General features: G+C 36.5%; 1 long non-coding RNA gene across 1 annotated transcript; it reads left to right on the forward strand.

Moving 5' to 3' along the window:
- Positions 1–16,028: 16,028 nt before the first annotated feature.
- Positions 16,029–17,756, forward strand: LOC127105724 (uncharacterized). The gene is made up of 2 exons (XR_007795117.1): positions 16,029–17,174; positions 17,434–17,756. It is a non-coding gene; the product is annotated as an uncharacterized LOC127105724 (long non-coding RNA).
- Positions 17,757–19,643: the final 1,887 nt, after the last annotated feature.

A 19,643-nucleotide genomic window follows, 5' to 3' on the forward strand; every position in this document is an offset into this window, starting at 1 on the left:
TAGTATGAATTAAAAGTGTTGAAGGCTAATGAGGTAATTAAAAAGAATTGTGTAGAAAACTTTAAGTATATATTTTAAATAGTGGGGGAGAGTTAGGTTTCGTCCAATTCTTAGAGAACTTGAGGAAGAGGTAAGAAGAGAACCCTAGAGGTAGAAGAGGAGAGGAAAACCATTGAAGAAGAGCATGTTTGATGAAATTCTAAGGTAAGGGGAGATAATAACTTTCAATAAGGCTTATGCATGAGGGGTAGGGTAGAGGAGTTCTTAACCTCCAATAGGGCATTGGGTTGTTCATAAAATTTTGAGTTTCTATGATACTATGATGTTGAATGGCTGAATTAATGTGTATTTTTGTGTACAATTTAGTATGTGATTAATGTTTTGAAATTATTAATATTTTCCACCATTGTCGAAGGTTTGAAGATTTTGGGGTTAATATGTTTTTGATAAAATTGAGAATTATATGTGTTAAATTGTTGTTTTAATCATTAGATAATTGTAGTACGTCAAGTTCTGAGATTTATACTTTTTACGGAATCGAAATTGGAGGTTCATAAGGGCTTATATGGAGGAAAACATAGAAAGTTAAATTTTGGGTATTTACTCACGGATTCTAGGACTTTCTGAAGAACTGGCCATTGGAAAAAAAACCAGATCTGCGTGACGTCCGTAAACCTTAATGACTTCCGCTATGTCTAATGAAAAATATCATAACTTGATATCCGTGATTCAGTTTGGGACGCAATTTGAAGAGTTGAAAAGCTAACGCTTAGTACTATCTCATGGCGATGCCTTAAGAGGCTGAATGTGCATTTAATGATGTGAATATACTATTTTACTTAAGGTGTAATGTCGGTGGTTGTGTTTCTAGCTATTGAGTTGGGTTTTATGTGTCGTGTTGTCGTGCGATTCATGTTAACTGTTGTTGGGCATGCTTTGGGTGACTTTAATTAATTAATTTCATGATTAAATTGGGTTGTTGAGTGTTAATAATTGATTTATAAAAATTATTTAATTGTTATAATTAAATCGATAACGTTATTTGGTATCGTTATGTGATTAATGAAAAATGATGTTTTGTATGCATAAATTTGGTTGTATATGGTGTCTGAATATTTGAGTTGTGTGATGCTTGTATGTGAATATGCATAATTGTTGTTGTGGTGGTGGTAGTTCGAAGGGGAAACTATGTTGTTGTATTTTATTTATGTTTCAATGTTGTTTATGGAATATTGTACGATTAATTGTTGTAATCCTTATATTTGCGCAATAGGTTGATTAAATTGATGTGTTGGTTGAAAAATAATTATGTTGAGATGAATTATTTGCATTATTGATTAATAAAGTGTATTTTGTGATTTTGGTGTGATGTAATCCAGAGAGGGGATTACTAGAGTTGTCAATGCATTATGTTAGGATCATATGAGGGGTCTTAACTCATTGATTTGATGATATGATCATGCATCATAAGAGTTATGTAAAGAGGCATGCGGTGCTACTTCAAAAGAGGGGACTAATGGCTTGTCAAATGCTTACAAGAGGGGGCTTGGAGCTCAGAAGAGGGGGCTCATGGGTTTACAAGAAGGGACCCGGTTCTAGAGAGAACCGAATATTGAGTGGGTACCACATGCATATGCAGCGTGTTGCATAGTCGAGTTACATTGTATGATGAGTTATATGCATAGTTGTTGAGTTGTGATTGATTCATGAATTTGGGTGTAAGATTTTGATGAGATATACTGTGAATAAAATTGTATAGGATGATGTGTTATTATCCTACCTTACAACATATGCTTGTTATTATTGTTTGTGATTTCTCAACCCTTTTGTTTAAATGTTACCTTTACATGGGGAAACATGTAGTTACGCAAGAGTAGAGACGCTGATGTGAGTGGTGTTGGTGTAAGCCCTAGAGGCCAATACTTTTGGTACTCGTATCGAATTATTTATTAATTAATAAAAGGATTTTTCTTTATTATGTTTGATTAATAAAGTCCCTAGAATAGCTAGTCCGTTTAATGTATCAAGTATGACTTAATCATGAGATCACATTAAACATAAGGACACTATTCTTAAAGTATCCGTAGTCGAGCTTTATTGTGAAGTGGGATAACATTAAAGCATTAAGACTATTATGTTTGTAGACTGATGATCACATCTCATGGATCATGGATAAAGACTTATCAAGTCTTAAACATAGGTATGAATATTAAGAGTAATATTTATACCGGATTGACCCGCTATGAGAATACTATATAGAAAGTTATGCAAAGTGTCATAAGTTATTCTCATGGTGATAATGGTGTATACCACTCTTCGATCTGAAACCACTATGGATCCTAGATGTAGAGTCGAGTGCTTTATTGCTGATCCAACGTTGTCCGTAACTGGATAACCATAAAGACAGTTGATGGGTACTCCACGAAGCATGCTGAGGGACATGAGTGACCTAGATGGAATTTGTCCATCCTGCGTAACAGGATAAATGTCTATGGGCCCAATATTGAACTGGACAACGATGACATGGTCTATACCTTGTGTTCAATATAGACATAAGGGCAAAAGGGTAATTATACACATAATTATTATCACATAAGGACTTGTCAGATCACATGACATTTTCGTGACTTGGGTAGCAGTGATGTGTTGCTAGATACCGCTCACTGTTTATTATGTTAAATGCGTGATTTAACATAATTGCCAACGTCGCGAAAACCTACAGGGTCACACACAAAGGACGGATTGATGAGAGATAGAGTAACTAAGGAACATCGTAAGGTACGGTGTACTTAAGTAGAATACGAAATATGGTAAGGTACCAAATACTTAAGTGATTTTGGCATATTATGAGATATGGGCCAAAATACACTTAAGTGGGCTTTTTTTAGCTTGAAGCCCACACAAGTGGTTCTATAAATAGAACCCTTGGGTAGAAGCATTGTAACTCTAATTGTAATTTCGTTTCCCTCTCTCTCTCACTCAAAGCCTTCATTCGTAGTAGCTAGCACTGAGATTGAAGGAATTCGTTCGTGTGGACTGAGTAGAGACGTTGTCATCGTTCAACGTTCGTGATCGCCACAAGAGGTAACGATTCTATCACTGATCATGCCCATTCGTAAGGATCACTAAATGGAGAAATTTTTAAATTCCGCTGTGCCTTGGATGGCAATTCTCCTTCAGTGCTATCAGAGCCACTTACGAAACCATGAATCTGATAACTGTTTATTCTCTGTATTAATACGATTAAAACAGAATGAATCAAAGATTAAATTGAGATCGATCAAGTTATATATATGATATATGTAATCTTGATGCAAAATACATTATATATGATATAGTGTTCTCGTTTCGTTCATTCAAACACTCAATGGTTGTTTTCCTTTGAGCGATCAATGGTCGTTTGCTTCTTGATCCGACGTTAGTATGGTGAAGCAATGATGTATTGATCAATCATACTGAATCAATAATCGAGATGTGTTTGATGGTCTGAAATTGGTGCATCAGGGTTAGTGACGGCACAAGGGTTGTGTTGTCAGAGAGTTATGCGATTGGGGTTATAACTGCACAAGAGTTGTGCTTTCTAAACACTTTTTGGAACAGTGTTAACCGGTTAACGCATATGGTTAACCGGTTAACGCAATACGAAATAAAAAAAATAATTTTTTTTAAGGTTTTCAAACAGTGTTAACCGGTTAACGCATTTGGTTAACCGGTTAACGCAAGACGGAATACAGTTTTCCAACAGATTTTCAAACAGTGTTAACCGGTTAACGTATTTGGTTAACCGGTTAACGCAAGACAGAAAGCAAATTTTTGAACAGATTTCAAACAGTGTTAACCGATTAACGCATATGGTTAACCGGTTAACGCAAGGCAAAATTCACCCGTTCGACTAACTCAGTGCTTTAAAGTATCAAGTGTTGATGCGAAAAACGACGTCGACCGGGCAGCGGACCCCCCGTTCCCGCTGACCGGGCAGCGGACCCCCGGCTAACTCTACGTAGTGTGATCGGTCGTCGAAATTTAATTTGGTTTTAATTAATTAAAAGAATTAAAATTGATAATAATAATAATAATAATAATGTGTTTATTATTGTCTTGTGGTGATCGGTTATGGCCTTAGTTTTCCTTTATTTTGTTTTGGTTTTTAAAATACGACCTGCGTGTCGTGCCTCTCTTTTAATCTCTCAATGTAACTTCTTTTCTCATCTCACTCCCTCGTATGTAAAACGAGTTTCTTTTATGTAATGTAATGATATGAAGAAAGCAAAGAAGTCAGTGCCAAAGGAGGACAACCTTGAAGATCTTGCTTGGAGAAGCTTAGATCGTTGTTAGGTTAGCTTAGGTTCTCTCATTGGCTTGGGAGGATAATTGCGCTAGGGGCCATAACTATTTCATTATGTATGTATGTATGTTGATGCATGTGAATGTATGTTGATGCATGTGAGAGGCGATTTATATGATAAATAAGTCGGTGAGATCAGAAAAATTGCAATTCTCTCAAATTAAATATTAAGTTTATGCTTTCCAAGTTTTAACACTCATCAAGACTAGTATCGGATAATGTAGGTTTCGCCTACGCGAGGTGCCTGTTCTATATTAGTAAGGTGCGATGGGATAATTGTAATATCCAACTGTTAAAACAATGGGTCAAACTTAACTAAACAAATTATAATAATATTATATATGTTTGCTTTCCAAGTTTTAGCACTCATCAAGACTAGTATCGGACAATGTAGGTTTCGCCTACGCGAGGTGCATTTTCTATATTGGTAAGGTGCGATGGGATAATTGTAATATCCAACTGCTAAAACGATGGGTCAAACTTAATTATAATAATATTGTATATGTTTAGAAGCAAGAGTTGGGAATGATCCATATGATGGATTGGAATAAGGAGTTATTCACCCAACTGAAATTTTCGAGAGTTGTATGAGATACAATTGGAAGGAGTTCCTACCTAAATAACCTAGTTTTGTGTAATCCGCCTACGCGGACTTAGAACGAAGTGAAATATGGATCTCGACCCACTAGAAAATCTTCCAACGGGATTTTCCGAATCAAATGATGAGGGTCATTTGTTTTGAGTAAAATAGTGGGAGCATATTTGATTAAAGGCCTAATTAAATATGTCAATGATGCTTATATTTTCATTAATTCTTATGTAGATTACCATGACAGCAAACACCTCTAACAATATTTTGCGATCAATCCTTGATAAGGAAAAATTGTCTGGGACAAATTTTCTGGATTGGCACCGAAACCTGAGGATTGTCCTCAAACATGATAAAAAGTTGTATGTCTTGGAGACACCTGTTCCTGAAGAGGAACCTCCTAGTTCTGCACCTAAGGCAGAAAGAGATGCTTATAAGAAGCATGTCGATGATGCCAATGAAACTGCTTGTCTCATGCTAGCTACCATGAACTCAGAATTGCAAAAGCAACATGAGAACATATCAGCGTTCGATATGATCGAACACCTGAAGATGCTCTATCAAGAGCAAGCAAGGCATGAGAGGTTTGAAGTTTCAAAAGCCCTTTTTCAAGGCAAGTTAGCTGAGGGAGCCCCTGTAGGTCCTCATGTGCTCAAGATGATTGGGTATGTGGAAAACCTTGAGAGATTGGGTTTTCCCCTCGAAAAGGAACTTGCGACTGACTTGATCTTGTAATTGTTGCCAGATAGATTCAGTCAATTTGTCCTAAATTTCAATATGAATGAAATGGACAAATCTCTTCCTGAACTGCTCGCCATGTTAAGAACTACCGAGCAGAATCTGAAGTCAAAAGGGAAGTCCATTCTGATGATCGGAAATGGAAAGAGACAGAACAAAAGGCCCATTAAGCAGGGTGATAAAGCGAAAGGCAAGGAAGTTGCCAAACCCAAACCCACCGTTGCTGCTTTAAAGCCTAGTGGAGGCATAGCAAAAGAAGGCACCTGCTTCTATTGCGGTAAGACCGGACACTGAAAGAGAAACTGCCCAAAGTACCTGGAAGATAAGAAGAATGGAGTAGAGACTTCAACTTCAGGTATTTTTGTTTTTGAAATTGATTTATCTACTTCTGCATCATGGGTATTAGATACTGGATGCGGTTCTCACATTTGTACTAATGTGCATGGACTAAAAGGGAGTAGAGATTTGGCAAAAGGTGAAGTCGATCTACGAGTTGGCAATGGAGCAAAGGTTGCTGCCTTAGCCGTAGGAACTTATGTATTGACTTTACCTAGTGGTTTAATAATTCAGTTAGAGAACTGTTATTATGTACCTGCAATTAGCAGGAATATTAATTTCGTTTCTTGTTTGGACAAGTTTGGTTTTTCATTTATAATAAAGAACAATTGTTGCTCAATTTATTTAAATGATATATTCTACGCTACTGCACAAATGAACAATGGACTATATGTCCTTGATCTTAAAATGCCTATTTATAACATTAATACTAAAAGGATGAAACCTAATGAGTTAAATCCAACTTACCTTTGGCACTATCGATTAGGCCACATAAATGAGAAACGCAATTCCAAACTCCATAAAGATGGACTCTTGGACTCTTTTGATTATGAATCATATGAGACATGCAGATCTTGTTTAATTAGAAAGATGACAAAGTCTCCATTCACAGGAAAAGGTGAAAAAGATAATGATCTTTTGGCCCTCATACATACTGATGTATGTGGACCACTGAACATACCAGCCAGAGGAGGTTTTCAGTACTTCATCACATTCACTGATGATTTCAGTAGATATGGTTATGTGTATTTAATGAAACACAAATCAGAGTCCTTTGAAAATTTCAAGGAATTCAAGAATGAAGTACAAAACCAACTAGGTAAGAATATTAAAACTCTTCGATCAGATCGAGGTGGTGAGTATTTAAGCCTAGAGTTTGATGACCATCTGAAAGAGTGTGGGATCCTATCCCAACTCACTCCTCCTGGAACACCCCAATGGAATGGTGTATCTGAGAGAAGAAATCGAACCCTGTTAGACATGGTCCGATCCATGATGAGTCACGCCGATCTTCCAAACTCCTTTTGGGGACATGCACTATTTATAGCAGCTTACACACTTAATCGTGTTCCATCCAAAAAGGTTGAGAAGACACCATATGAGATATGGAGTGGTAAGAAACCACATATGTCTTACATGAAGATTTGGGGTTGCGAAGTTTATGTGAAACGACAAATTTCAACTAAGCTTGAGCCCAAATCTGACAAATGCTTATTTGTGGGGTATCCTAAAGAAACAAGAGGGTATTACTTCTACAATCCTTCTGAGGGCAAAGTGTTTGTCGCTCGAACTGGAGTTTTCCTAGAAAAGGATTTTATTTCCAAAGGAATCAGTGGGAGGAAAGTAGAGCTTGAAGAAATTCAAGAATCACAAGGCATTGATACACCTATGGAGGAATTAGAGCAGGAAACACAAATAGTTGTGTAAAGAGCAACCTGCTCAAGTAGAACAAGACCAGCGTAGGTCAAGCAGGATACGTCACCTACCTGAGAGATATGGATATCTCATAACAGATCAAGGTGATGTATTACTCATGGATCAAGATGATCCTGTGACCTACTCATGGAATCTTCGTTTTGATGAAATAGTAAAACAATATGGATTCATCAAGAACGAAGATGAGCCTTGTGTCTACAAGAAGGTTAGTGGGAGCATGATCGTGTTCCTGGTATTATATGTAGATGACATATTACTCATTGGAAACGATATCCCTACCCTGCAACAAGTAAAGTCTTGGTTGGGGAAATGCTTTTCTATGAAGGACCTAGGTGAAGCAACCTATAAATTAGGAATCAGAATCTATAGAGATAGATCACAAAATGCTTGGCCTAAGTCAGAGTACATAGACAAAGTGCTGAGACGCTTTAATATGAATGGTTCCAATGGTTATGTGTTTTGCTTAAATGGTGGCGCTGTGAGCTAGAAAAGTTCAAAGCAAGATACAGTTGTTGATTCTACAACCGAGGCCGAGTATATTTCTGCCTCAAGTGCAGCAAAGGAAGTTGTTTGGATCAAAAGTTCCTTAGTGAACTTGGCATAGTTCCTGGCATTGTGGATCCCATTGGTCTCTATTATGATAACAATGGTGCTATCGCACAAGCTAAGGAGCCTAGATCTCACCAACGATCCAAACAGATACTTAGGCATTATCACCTCATACGAGAGATAATAGATAGAGGAGATGTGAAATTATGTAGAGTACCAACACTTGACAATATTGCTGACCCACTAACAAAGCCTCTTGCGCAACAGAAGCATGATGGCCATACTAGATGAATGGGCATTAGGGTTATGCCTAATTGGCTCTAGTGCTAGTGGAAGATTGTTGGTGTAAGCCCTAGAGGCCAATACTTTTGGTACTTGTATCGAATTATTTATTAATTAATAAAAGGCTTTTTCTTTATTATGTTTAATTAATAAAGTCCCTAGAATAGCTAGTCCATTTAATGTATCAAGTATGACTTAATCATGAGATCACATTAAACATAAGGACACTATTCTTAAAGTATCCTTATGTTTAGGTTGTGCCAAAAGGCAAAAAAGGTTTTAATGAGTTTGATGTAATTTTGACGATGACGAGAGTTGGGATTAGCGAGATATCCATCTTGAATCCTAGTCTCAGGAGATCGTGGTGTTCACCCCGTTCCATTTCCATCTTTATTACAAAAAGTGTTTTGAATATTTTTAAGTATTTTGAAGTTTTATTGAAAAAATTCACTCGATGTTGATCGAGGTTTAGGTATGGTTATGAAAAAAAAAGTTGAAGTTATTTTAGGGTTTGAAAGATGATTTGAATATGGATGATTGATAAATTGAGATAGTGGGAACTGTTTGAAAAGAAAAGTTTCAAATGGGTTGGTTTTGAGATAATTTTGAAAATAGCTTGACGTTGGATCAAACTTTTGACTTGCCTTGCAAAATAATTTTGGGTAAGTGATTAGAAATGAATTGAAATCGATGGTTAAATAGGATACAAATGGTAACGCGAAGAGTATGAATTGGATCGCAAAGGGGTGCGAATTCAAATGTAGCAACATTAACTCAAGCACAAGGCGTAAATCAAGCGCAACAAGATCCAAATATACATACAAGCATTCAACAATGATAAAAATATAAAAATACGAGAGCACACACAATATTTACATCACACATTCACAATAGATGAATCAAAAAAAGTAAGGTGAAAAGAAAAGTCCACGGATTAAAATCATGACGCAAAGACGCGATATAAATATAATGATGTTGGATCGTTATTCTTAACACAAATCAAAAATCACAAATTTGCTAACGCGTTAAGCGGACATCGCAAATCACCTAGAGAAACAATAATATAATAAAAGTTACAAATCGAAATGCAAATTGGTAAGCGCACAAAAAAAGGAGGATTGTCGCTATGCTAAACCATCAGACATGTGTACAAAATCGAAACGCAATGATAATCAATTAAAAATACCGAACATAAACTGATAAAATCAACCAATAGCTTGATACACTTAACGTAATTATTACAATATGTTTCAAAATCATGCAGATCTAAATTTATAAAAAAACGCAAAGAAAAGCGAATTTTAAATGTGCTAAAATAACCAACAATATTGCTAATGCAAAACATACGATCATCACAATCAGATCTAACTAACACAAATGTCACGCATCATACATACATATATGCTACTGTCATAAACAAAACATATATAAATATATCTAAACAATCATTAACGAAAACTAAAGAAATAAATAAATTAAAAAGAGCAAAATATAAATGAACAGTAACGAAAAGTAGAAAAAGAAGATAATCAAACACTATTGCAAATCTTACACACCGGAAATGAGATGATTGTGTAGCCGTCAGTCTCTTTTCAAACTGCAATGTACCGTTTGTGTTGTGTTTTTTTTCGATCTGTCTCTCCTCTCAGCATCACTAATATATATATACATATCAATTTAGAGTTTTTAATAATTTTTAAAATCCACAAATACCCTTAGTGTTTAACTTAGAGACGAAAATAAATAAAATAAATTTTAACTAAATAAAATAAAACACTAGAAAATAATAAAAATAAATAAAAATAAAAACACCAATAATTCTATTTAATTCTTCTATACACTTTGACAAAAATGAAAAAATAAAAAGACTCAATATAAATAAAAGTCGGGTGCAAAAATGCTCGAAAAAATAAATTGATTGCACCAAAATGATCAGCGTGAAATAAACTTCTCGAAAATATACAACGTTTGATTTAATTTTGAAATAAATTTTGATCGATTAAAAGACTCATACTGATCAAAATGCGACAGAAATAGTATTAAAAGAATTAAAAACGAGCACGCCAGGTTAAACTACGCGAAACATAAATTAATATAATTGACATTTGCAAGATCGATTTTGAAATTTTCCGTCCATGGTTTTACGCACAGTTGAGATTCAGTTTGACCGGTCTGTCTGTAAATCCAAAAAAAAATATTCTGACTGACAAATTGGATATTATGCAAGATGAAATGCATGTTGCGATATGTGTATGATGTTAATGATTCGATGCATACATTGATTCGACGATTCAGGGTCAAAATTGGGGTATGACAGTTGCCCATATTAAAATAGCTTTACCAAATGGTATGAGCGATAACAATCCTCATAGTATCCTGGTGAAAGATATTTAAATACAGAAGACCCAAATGTCGATGACATAATATGGTGTGTTATGCATGCATGAATGAATTTTTTGGTTTACTGGGTTATGATGCGAGATAAAATGAACCCTAGCATGATTTTTTTATGATGGATGATGGATAGACTTATGGGGAATGATGGAGATACAATAATGGTGATTAACAGGAAATGTCAAAGACAATGGATGAAGACTCACTAGTGATGACAAATTGTTAGGGAAAGGATATTGGGGAATATTCAAAGTATGTTTTATCAATAGGTTTAGACATGACTTGACACTTTAGAATATATCTAATAGTTCAGGAGATTTCTCATACGAAATTCATCCAATCAGAGATTCTGGAGATTCCTAACAGGGAATTTATCCAAGACAACAATAAATTGGAGTCTTCTGACTAGAAGATCACCCAAACAACAAGATATTGTAATTTTATTACTAGAAAATCTTTCGCACAAAGCGTTGGAGTTTTCTTAATAGAAAATCATCTACAAAAACACAAGACTAGGAGTCTTCTTACAAGAAGATCATCCATGTAAAGGCCTAAGACGATCTTTTATGAAGAAATCAATCAAGACAAACATAATTGGAGTTTTTTTCTAACTAGAATAACATCCAAGCTTATTGGAATTCCTTAAAATGAATAGTCAGACATGACTTTCTAGGAACCATCAGGAAAAAAATAGGGCAATCAATGCAGTAAATGGACACATTAGGTGATTAGGAAGTCGTCATAGGAAAGAAAGTCAAACTAGGATAACCCAATGAACAAGAATGACGTTACACCAATTTGCTATCACATAACTCGTTTATGGTAATGTCATCCATTTCTCTAGTGGCCGAGGACCTAAAGATGTTATCATCAAGGATTCTCTCGCTTTTGATAAGCGACTTCCAAATAACTTCTCATAGAGACTGCTTCTGGAACCTCTAATTTCATTATCAAAGTCATGACGAACCATTGACCAACCATCCTCACCATATCCATACAATGATGTAATGACTATAAACCCACAATTTCCATCACTTTTAATATTAATAGTGTCATAAATAAATGGTCTAATATGATATGGAAATTGTACAATGAACTTATTATATGGTTTCTTCTTTGAGGTTTTGGATAACTGTGAACATGACCTCTTTGAAGATTTTTGAGAGTTGTAGTTTGCTTGATCAACATACTCATGATATTAAGGATCACAATAAACATCATATCCCACAGGTTTCTTCAGTTTCATCTTCACCCCTCATTTATTTTTTATTTTTTCATGCGGTGGACACATCCTTGTTGTAGTGGGGTAAGCAATTTCACACACCCTGCTTTTTAGTGCTCTTTTTTCCCGCAACATCTAGTGACCTGAACCTTTTCCATAATGCATCAATTGCATTGGTCATGTCCACTTCTGATCCATCATCTGTATCTACGTCTTATTCACCTTTCATGCTTAACCTCCTCTAATGGATATGAATAAAATCAATTGGTGTTGGTTCACCACCCAATGTGTATCTCCTTAACTCATAAGGACAAGGTAACTCGTATAATTTTCTACGAGTACACCCGCACATTTGGGTGTTTATACCCACCATGTCAACCCTTAACCACTCTTCAACAATGTGTCTCAAAGCAACTCTTGATACCAAACCACGCAAATTTCCATAAAATGGACTAGTATGCGTGTGCTCAACTTCATAAAAACTCTTCTGAAATAAAGCTCAAATATTGCCCAATTGTACCTTGATATTTCCATTCACAGCCTCTTAACATTTGCACATATCACCTAAATTGTTCTCCAACATCTGTTTTAGTTTCCAATGTGTTGGTTCTAAGTATTGGCATCAATTTTGGTAAAACAAAGAGTGTTCACAAGATGTTACATGTGATGTCTTAACATAAGATATCTTGTACCTGCTGGAGGTTTAAAATATAATTATGCAGGATTGTTTCAGGATGTCATACCCGATGTCATGACATTTGATATAATGTACCTGCTGGATATTTAAAATGGAATTATGCAAGATTGTTCCAGGGTGTCAGACCCGATGTCATGACATTTGTACACAGAACATTCAGTTAGAATGCTATGTGTTATGTGATTGCGCTTTTAATGGCAATCTATGTTTGATTGATGAGTTAATTGCAGACGCAATCAATCAATGATTACAACGTGATTTAACTTATTTTCCAAAGAGATCTAACCAACTGTCATAAGAAGATTTGAATGGAAAATAGTTTTAGGGTTTTATGATGTCCAGGCCCAGCTGAAAGCTTCTATAAAAAGGACATGGAAAACCTGATTTGATACACAAGAAATACAGAGCGAAATATTGAGAGAGAATAAGGGTTTAAGTCTTGTGTGGTCGTGTGACTTGTAATCCATTCAATTCATCCATAGATGATTGAATTGGTCTGATTTTTGAGTTGTAATTTGTCACTCTAAGCTTTTAAGCATGAGTGTGTATCTACTTAATTGAAGCTGCTAAGTAAGATCAAGTGTGTGTCTTTGAAGAGTGTCTTCTTTTCATAAGTAATTCTTGTTTAATATCACTGGTGTGATTGATGGGGAGTGAGATGGGATCTCATATCTAAGAGTTCTTAGGTAGAAGTCATACGAGTAGAGATTAGGTGAAAAAGACTGTAACTTGTGTAGTTTACTGAGAGTCTTTGAACTGATTCTATTTAGTGGATTTCCTTCCTGGCTTGGTAGCCCTCAGACGTAAGTGAGTTGCACCGAACTGGGTTAACAATTGCTTGTGTCTCTTGCATTACTATTCTTTATCTTTATCATGTGTGTATTATTCAGATATTAGTGTCGTGACATTACCTTCGACATCTCATATCTGATACCAGAATTTCAATTGGTATCAAAGCCGACATCCTGCTCTAGTTCTGGATGAGATCTAGGGACGATACTTTCTGGTACTATGGAGAGAGATGGAGGATCTGTTCACAGGCCACCAATTTTGGATGGATCTAACTATGACTATTGGAAACCTCGAATGGTAGCTTTCCTAAAATCTCTTGATAATAAGGCTCGGAAGGCTGTGTTAACAGGCTGGGAACATCCAGTAGTTACTAAGGAAGGAGAAGCCACAACTGATAAGAAGCCTGAAGAACAATGGTCCAAGGAGGATGATAATTTAGCCATTGGAAATTCTAAAGCATTAAATGTTATATTCAATGGAGTAGACAAGAACATCTTCAGATTGGTAAACAACTGTGAGGTGGCTAAAGATGCTTGGGACATTCTCAAGACCACTCATGAAGGCACCTCTAGAGTGAAGATGTCTAGATTGCAGCTGCTCACTACCAAGTTTGAAAATTTAAAGATGAAAATATTTATGAATTTCACATGAATATCCTTGAAATTGCTAATGCCTCAGGAGCTCTGGGAGAGAAGATGTCAGATGAAAAGTTAGTAAGGAAAATACTCAGGTCACTCCCTAAGAGATTTGCTATGAAGGTGACAGCCATAGAAGAATCTCAAGACATCTCAAATATGAGAGTTGATGAGCTAATTGGATCCCTCCAAACATTTGAGATGGGAATGTGTGATGGATCTGAAAAGAAAGCCAAGAGCATAGCCTTCATGTCAAACACTAAAGGGAAAGATGAGGAAGGTAGTAAAGATATTGATGAAGATCTGGAAAATGATGTAGCAATGTTGGGAAGACAGTTCAACAGACTTATGAAAAAGATGGATGTAAGATCTAAGGCCAATATCAAGAACATTGCATCTGACATTAGTAAATCCAACAATATTGGAAGAAGAACAAGGTTAGATGAAAAGCCCAAAAAAGGAAAAGGAGTTCAGTTCCATGAATGTGATGGGTATGTGTCGCATCGCGAAAAACAACCGGCGGGAAAAAGACACAGAGCCGCCACCGTGCGTTATTTATCTCAAAGGAGGGAAAGGAAACGCTCGAAGTAAACCTAAGAACGGGAAAGGAATAGTCTTACGACCAGAGATTGCTAGGTACGGGAGTCGGTTACGCAAGGGGAAGGTATTAGCACCCCTCACGTCCATCGTATTCAACGGGATCCACGCTTAAAAGGATAGAAAAAGGTTGCTAATAAACTGCTCAAAAACTGCACCAACCTGGAACAAAACACCGGTGAAGGAAAACGGAGAAAGCGGACTCGGCAGGATGTCGCATCCTGGGCCTACGTAGTTTGTCAGAAACAAACATCAGAGTCGACGTAGTTAGGGGAAATGGGGAACATGCTCGCTAGGACATCGCATCTTATGCATACGTATCTTCTCTAACTAGAGAAAGAATCAGAGCACTCATAGCTCGGCTAACGCACGCCGAAACGAAACACTGAAGATAGACGCTGAGACGTCAGCAAAAACACACAACAGGAAACGGAATGCCAATCAATGGGCTTACATCCAACTCCTAACAACAAACACAAACAGGAAACAGAATGCCAATAAATGGACTTACATCCAACTCCTAACAAATACACACACAAAAGAAGAAGGGTCTCGATTGCAAATAGGGCAAGAGAAAAGGAAGGTCTCAATTGCAATGAGGGCGAGAGAAAAGAATCGCAACGACGGCGAAAACCGGCAAGGATTAAATGTTAGTCGTCAGTCAAACTCGACAAGACATCACATCTCGTGCCTACGTATCTCATCTAATCATGAGAATCAGAGTTGTCGTAGTTCGGCTAAACTATTTCTGTTTGTTTTGTGTTTTTTAGATGAACGGCGTTACTACGCAATCTACCGGATGCTCGACCTTGGGAAACTTACTCACCTGTAGTAGAAGGAGTCAACGTGTCCTTAAGAGAAGATAAAGTTTATTTGTGTTTTAGGAATGCTTGTCATACCCCAATTTTGTCCGGGCATATTTAATTTTTTTCATACAATCGATTTCATTTGTATTTTTGCATCATATGCATAGCATGACATACATTGCATCATGAATAATACCTAAAATGTCAGTTAGAATGAATTTATTTGAGAATACAAACAAATCGGTTGAATCGTTAAAATTTGAGGAAACGGTGTATTTTTCAAATAATATGTTTTGTGCTGACAATTTTAGTGTGATTGATTTAATTTTCCGAGCAAACTTATACTTGTTTTCTATTTCTAATTAGTAACATTTTTTGGTTAGTTATTTAAATTAAAGTAATTAGAATGTATTTAAGTTAAAAATTAATTAGATTTTTTCTTTGTTGATTTTATTTCCTTAAATAAATAACAAATAACAAGTGTATTAATAAATATATATATTGTGTGCATTGGATTCCTTCTTGACATAAAAAACAAAAAAAAATCCTCATATCTCTCTCCTGGTAACAATAAGATCTGACAGCTCACAAAATTTCACACACACGTTATCACTCACTCACCCTCCTTCCTTATCTCGCCACGCGTCTCACACACTCCTCACTCCATATTTCACAAAATCCACTCCCAACGGCCATCAGCTACACGCTCACCCTCCTACTCACCCTTATCCTCTCTCACTCAGACTCCCTCACAAAAAACACACTCCCTCACGCTAATCTGAAACAAACCTCACACTACTCTCACTATTCACTCTGTCTCTCGCCTCCACTCTCACTCACAAACCCTCAACACTCAGTAAACCCTTCATCTTCCTCATCGTCTCAACACCTTCACCCTTCTCATTGTCGAAACCTCCGTTCCATCTTCTCAACGAAACCGCCCACAAAAACCTCTGGAAATCCCCAAAACCCATCTTCGACCTCTTCAAAACCCAGCCGCCGCTTAACACCACTCAACCTTTAACCTTCACATAAACCCTTCTTCTTCCTTCCGCCGTCCACCTCAACCACAAAAATCCGTCTGAAATCACCTTCATTCGCCATCACTAAACTACACCTTCGCCACCTTCAACCCTAATCGCCGCACCTCACGACCTCTGACCGCGAGCTCGCCACCACCCACCACCACGAAACCCATTCCTCCGTCAAACCCCTAAACTCGCCCCCTTCACCGTTAACCTTCCGTCGATCCACTTCCAAACCGCGACTTCAAGTCGACAACCCTCATCTCACCGCCGTCACCTCCTTGGGTATCTCCTCCTACCTCATCTCAACCTAAACACTCTTCTTTCAAACCACCGTTAAACCACATCTAATCCACTCAAACAACCCACCACCGAGTAAGCTTTCATCGCAATAACACAAATCCCTGGTCCAGCAAGCGAACTCGTCAAACTTTCTTCCAAGTTTGGCAGGTGTGATCAGCAATCGATTTGGTCCTAAGTGGATTTACGGCGATAAACATTAGAGACGCTTTGATTCTATGTGTTAGATTTGTGTCGCCGGTCTCGCGCGATCTATGTACATTCGACAAGGGTGCTGCGTTCTTTGGTTTATTTGATGTTGTTGGTAGTTACTGGTTTTTATATCAGTTGGATTTGGCGTATAAAAACAACAACAACGTTCCCCAGCTGCCTTAACAACAAACTCAAACAGCACCATCAACGATTTGTAGTAACAAAGGACCACGTTTCGGTAACAACTTCAAGTTTCTTCCAATCTATTGTTGTTGTGTGCTGTTGTGACAATTTCATTTTCATTTCATGTACAATTTTGACGAAATCGTAGGTTGAAACTAGTATGTTGATTATGGTTGTGTGTTTATGATCATTTCAATTTTTGTTGTGCATATGCCGAGTTGCGGATCTTATTTGAATGTCTGTTTGAGTGTATGTTTAAAACGTAATTTTGTTGAAATTGTGGATTGAAGTTGGTGTTATTTTATTGCTGTTAGATTTCTTGAGTCCAGCAAGATTTCGCAACAATCCTGTATGTGATTATAAGGTACCGCGCTTTATGATCCGTTGGGATTATATTGGTAGCTATGTAAGTATGAAAATAGAGTTTTGTATTATTGTCTTATGCTTGCATGATTTAGTTAATGGATTCGACGACTCATGTCGATATGCCACCAGCAGTTGAATAAAGTAATTGAATATTTCACCGTGTTTTCATTTTCGCATACGACGTTTTAATGGTCGATATGTATAAACCGGTTCCGAGAACATCCGCATCAACACATATAGATTAAATCAATATTAATGTCTATTTTCCTTCTCTTTTGATTAATTAGTTTAATTTCAATTAATCAATTTTAATTAACTTAATTATTTGATCTAATTAAATAATTTTGATAATTAAACTTAATTAATTCAATTAATTGATTTAATCAAATTTTTCATAAGTTAATTAATTAATTTTTTCCAATCTCACAACTTCACATTATTTCAAACAAAAACTATTTGTTATCATCATTTCATAAACCATTTCCAATTTTATTTCATCATCCAACACAAACCAATTTCAAAAAGCACAAACAACAATTCTCGATTTAAATATCGAGCCCACTTTCAAATACCCTTGTAAGTCGATTGCTCTTCGCATCGCCATCAACCTCACATAACTTACTCTTGGGCTTCCTTACAATGAAACCTACTTGGTTATTGATTAATCGAGTAGATGAAATAATACACAAAACAAAATTCATTTCATTCATAAATATGAACTCAAACTATTTTCCAAACCAACTCAATTTTGAAAGATTTTCTCTCTTAACATAAACTTGGGATGAAAAGGAGATAGTAAGCATACGCTTCACTATTTCTCAAGCACTTGAATAATTGGCGTACGCCATATTGCGCGAGTTCTTGTCACCCGATTAAACCTTAAATCACACAATTTCAAATCACTTTTCAAAATCAAATATAATTTCCGGATTTCAAATTATCCAAACTATAACACTTCAAATCATAATATTTTAAATCATTTCTACAAATTTCAAATCCTTTTAATTCCATCTTTGAATGAAAAGGAGAATAGTGAGCATCCGCTTCATTATCTCTCGACTATTCGAATAATTGGCGTACGCCATATTGCTCGGATTTTTGTCATTCAAATAAAACCCTAATAATCATACAAATTCAAATCACTCTTCCAAATTAATATAATTCCTAAAACATCCTTTTAATTCCATATTCTAGATGAAAAGAGGATAGGAGGCGTACGCCTCACTATCTTTCGATTATTCGAATAATTGGCGTATGCCACATTGCTCGAATCTTCGTCATCAAATCAAAACCACAATCGAGTAAACTCAAATCATACCAAATCCAAACCTACCAATACAAACATCTAAACATATCTTTTACAATTTAAACCTCGGGTGATAAGAGATGGGAGGCGTACGCCTCACCATCTTTCGATTATTTGAATAATTGGCGTACGCCATATTGCACAAATTATCGACTTCCGACTAAAACACGCTAAATACACTTGGATAAGAGAATAGGTGGCGTACGCCTCATTATTCTTTGGATAAACAAGTAGGGGGCGTACACCTCACTACCGTGCATATTCAACATCCACAAACAGAACTTTCAAAATAATTCAAACGAAAAGGGAATAGAAGGCGTACGCCTTATTACTCCTCGAAAGAATTGGACGATTGGTGAACACCACATTGCTCAATCTTTCGTCGTTCTTCAAAAAAACATCTCCAACACATCAAACCTAACTTCTCGCCCCCGCGCGATCGAAACCAATCAAAACCCAAACACATCAAATCAACTTGTCGCCCCCGCGTGACCAAAACCTTTTCAAAAGAACACTGTCAATCCTTTCTAATGCGCATAACAAACCAGTGCTAGAGCCTCCCCCGAGAGTAGACAAGCCAGCGTTTAGCCATTAGAACGCCGACCTACACAGTCGTTCATCAAAATAAAACACACCAAATATTCGTAGTAGCCCGAACTACGAATGCTCTGATTTCCTTATTGCACTATAAGGATACGTAGGCAGGAGATTGTTGTATCTTCGCGAGCACACTAATAAAAAACCTCCCATTTCCCCCTCCTGAGGTCTTCATCCATATCTATCATCGATTCCAATCACTCGAAGCAAGCAGATAAACAGTCAATTAACAGTCAAATAGCAAAATCAGACTAA

Source organism: Lathyrus oleraceus, chromosome 7, assembly GCF_024323335.1.
Source record: "Lathyrus oleraceus cultivar Zhongwan6 chromosome 7, CAAS_Psat_ZW6_1.0, whole genome shotgun sequence".
Lineage (NCBI taxonomy): Eukaryota > Viridiplantae > Streptophyta > Magnoliopsida > Fabales > Fabaceae > Lathyrus > Lathyrus oleraceus.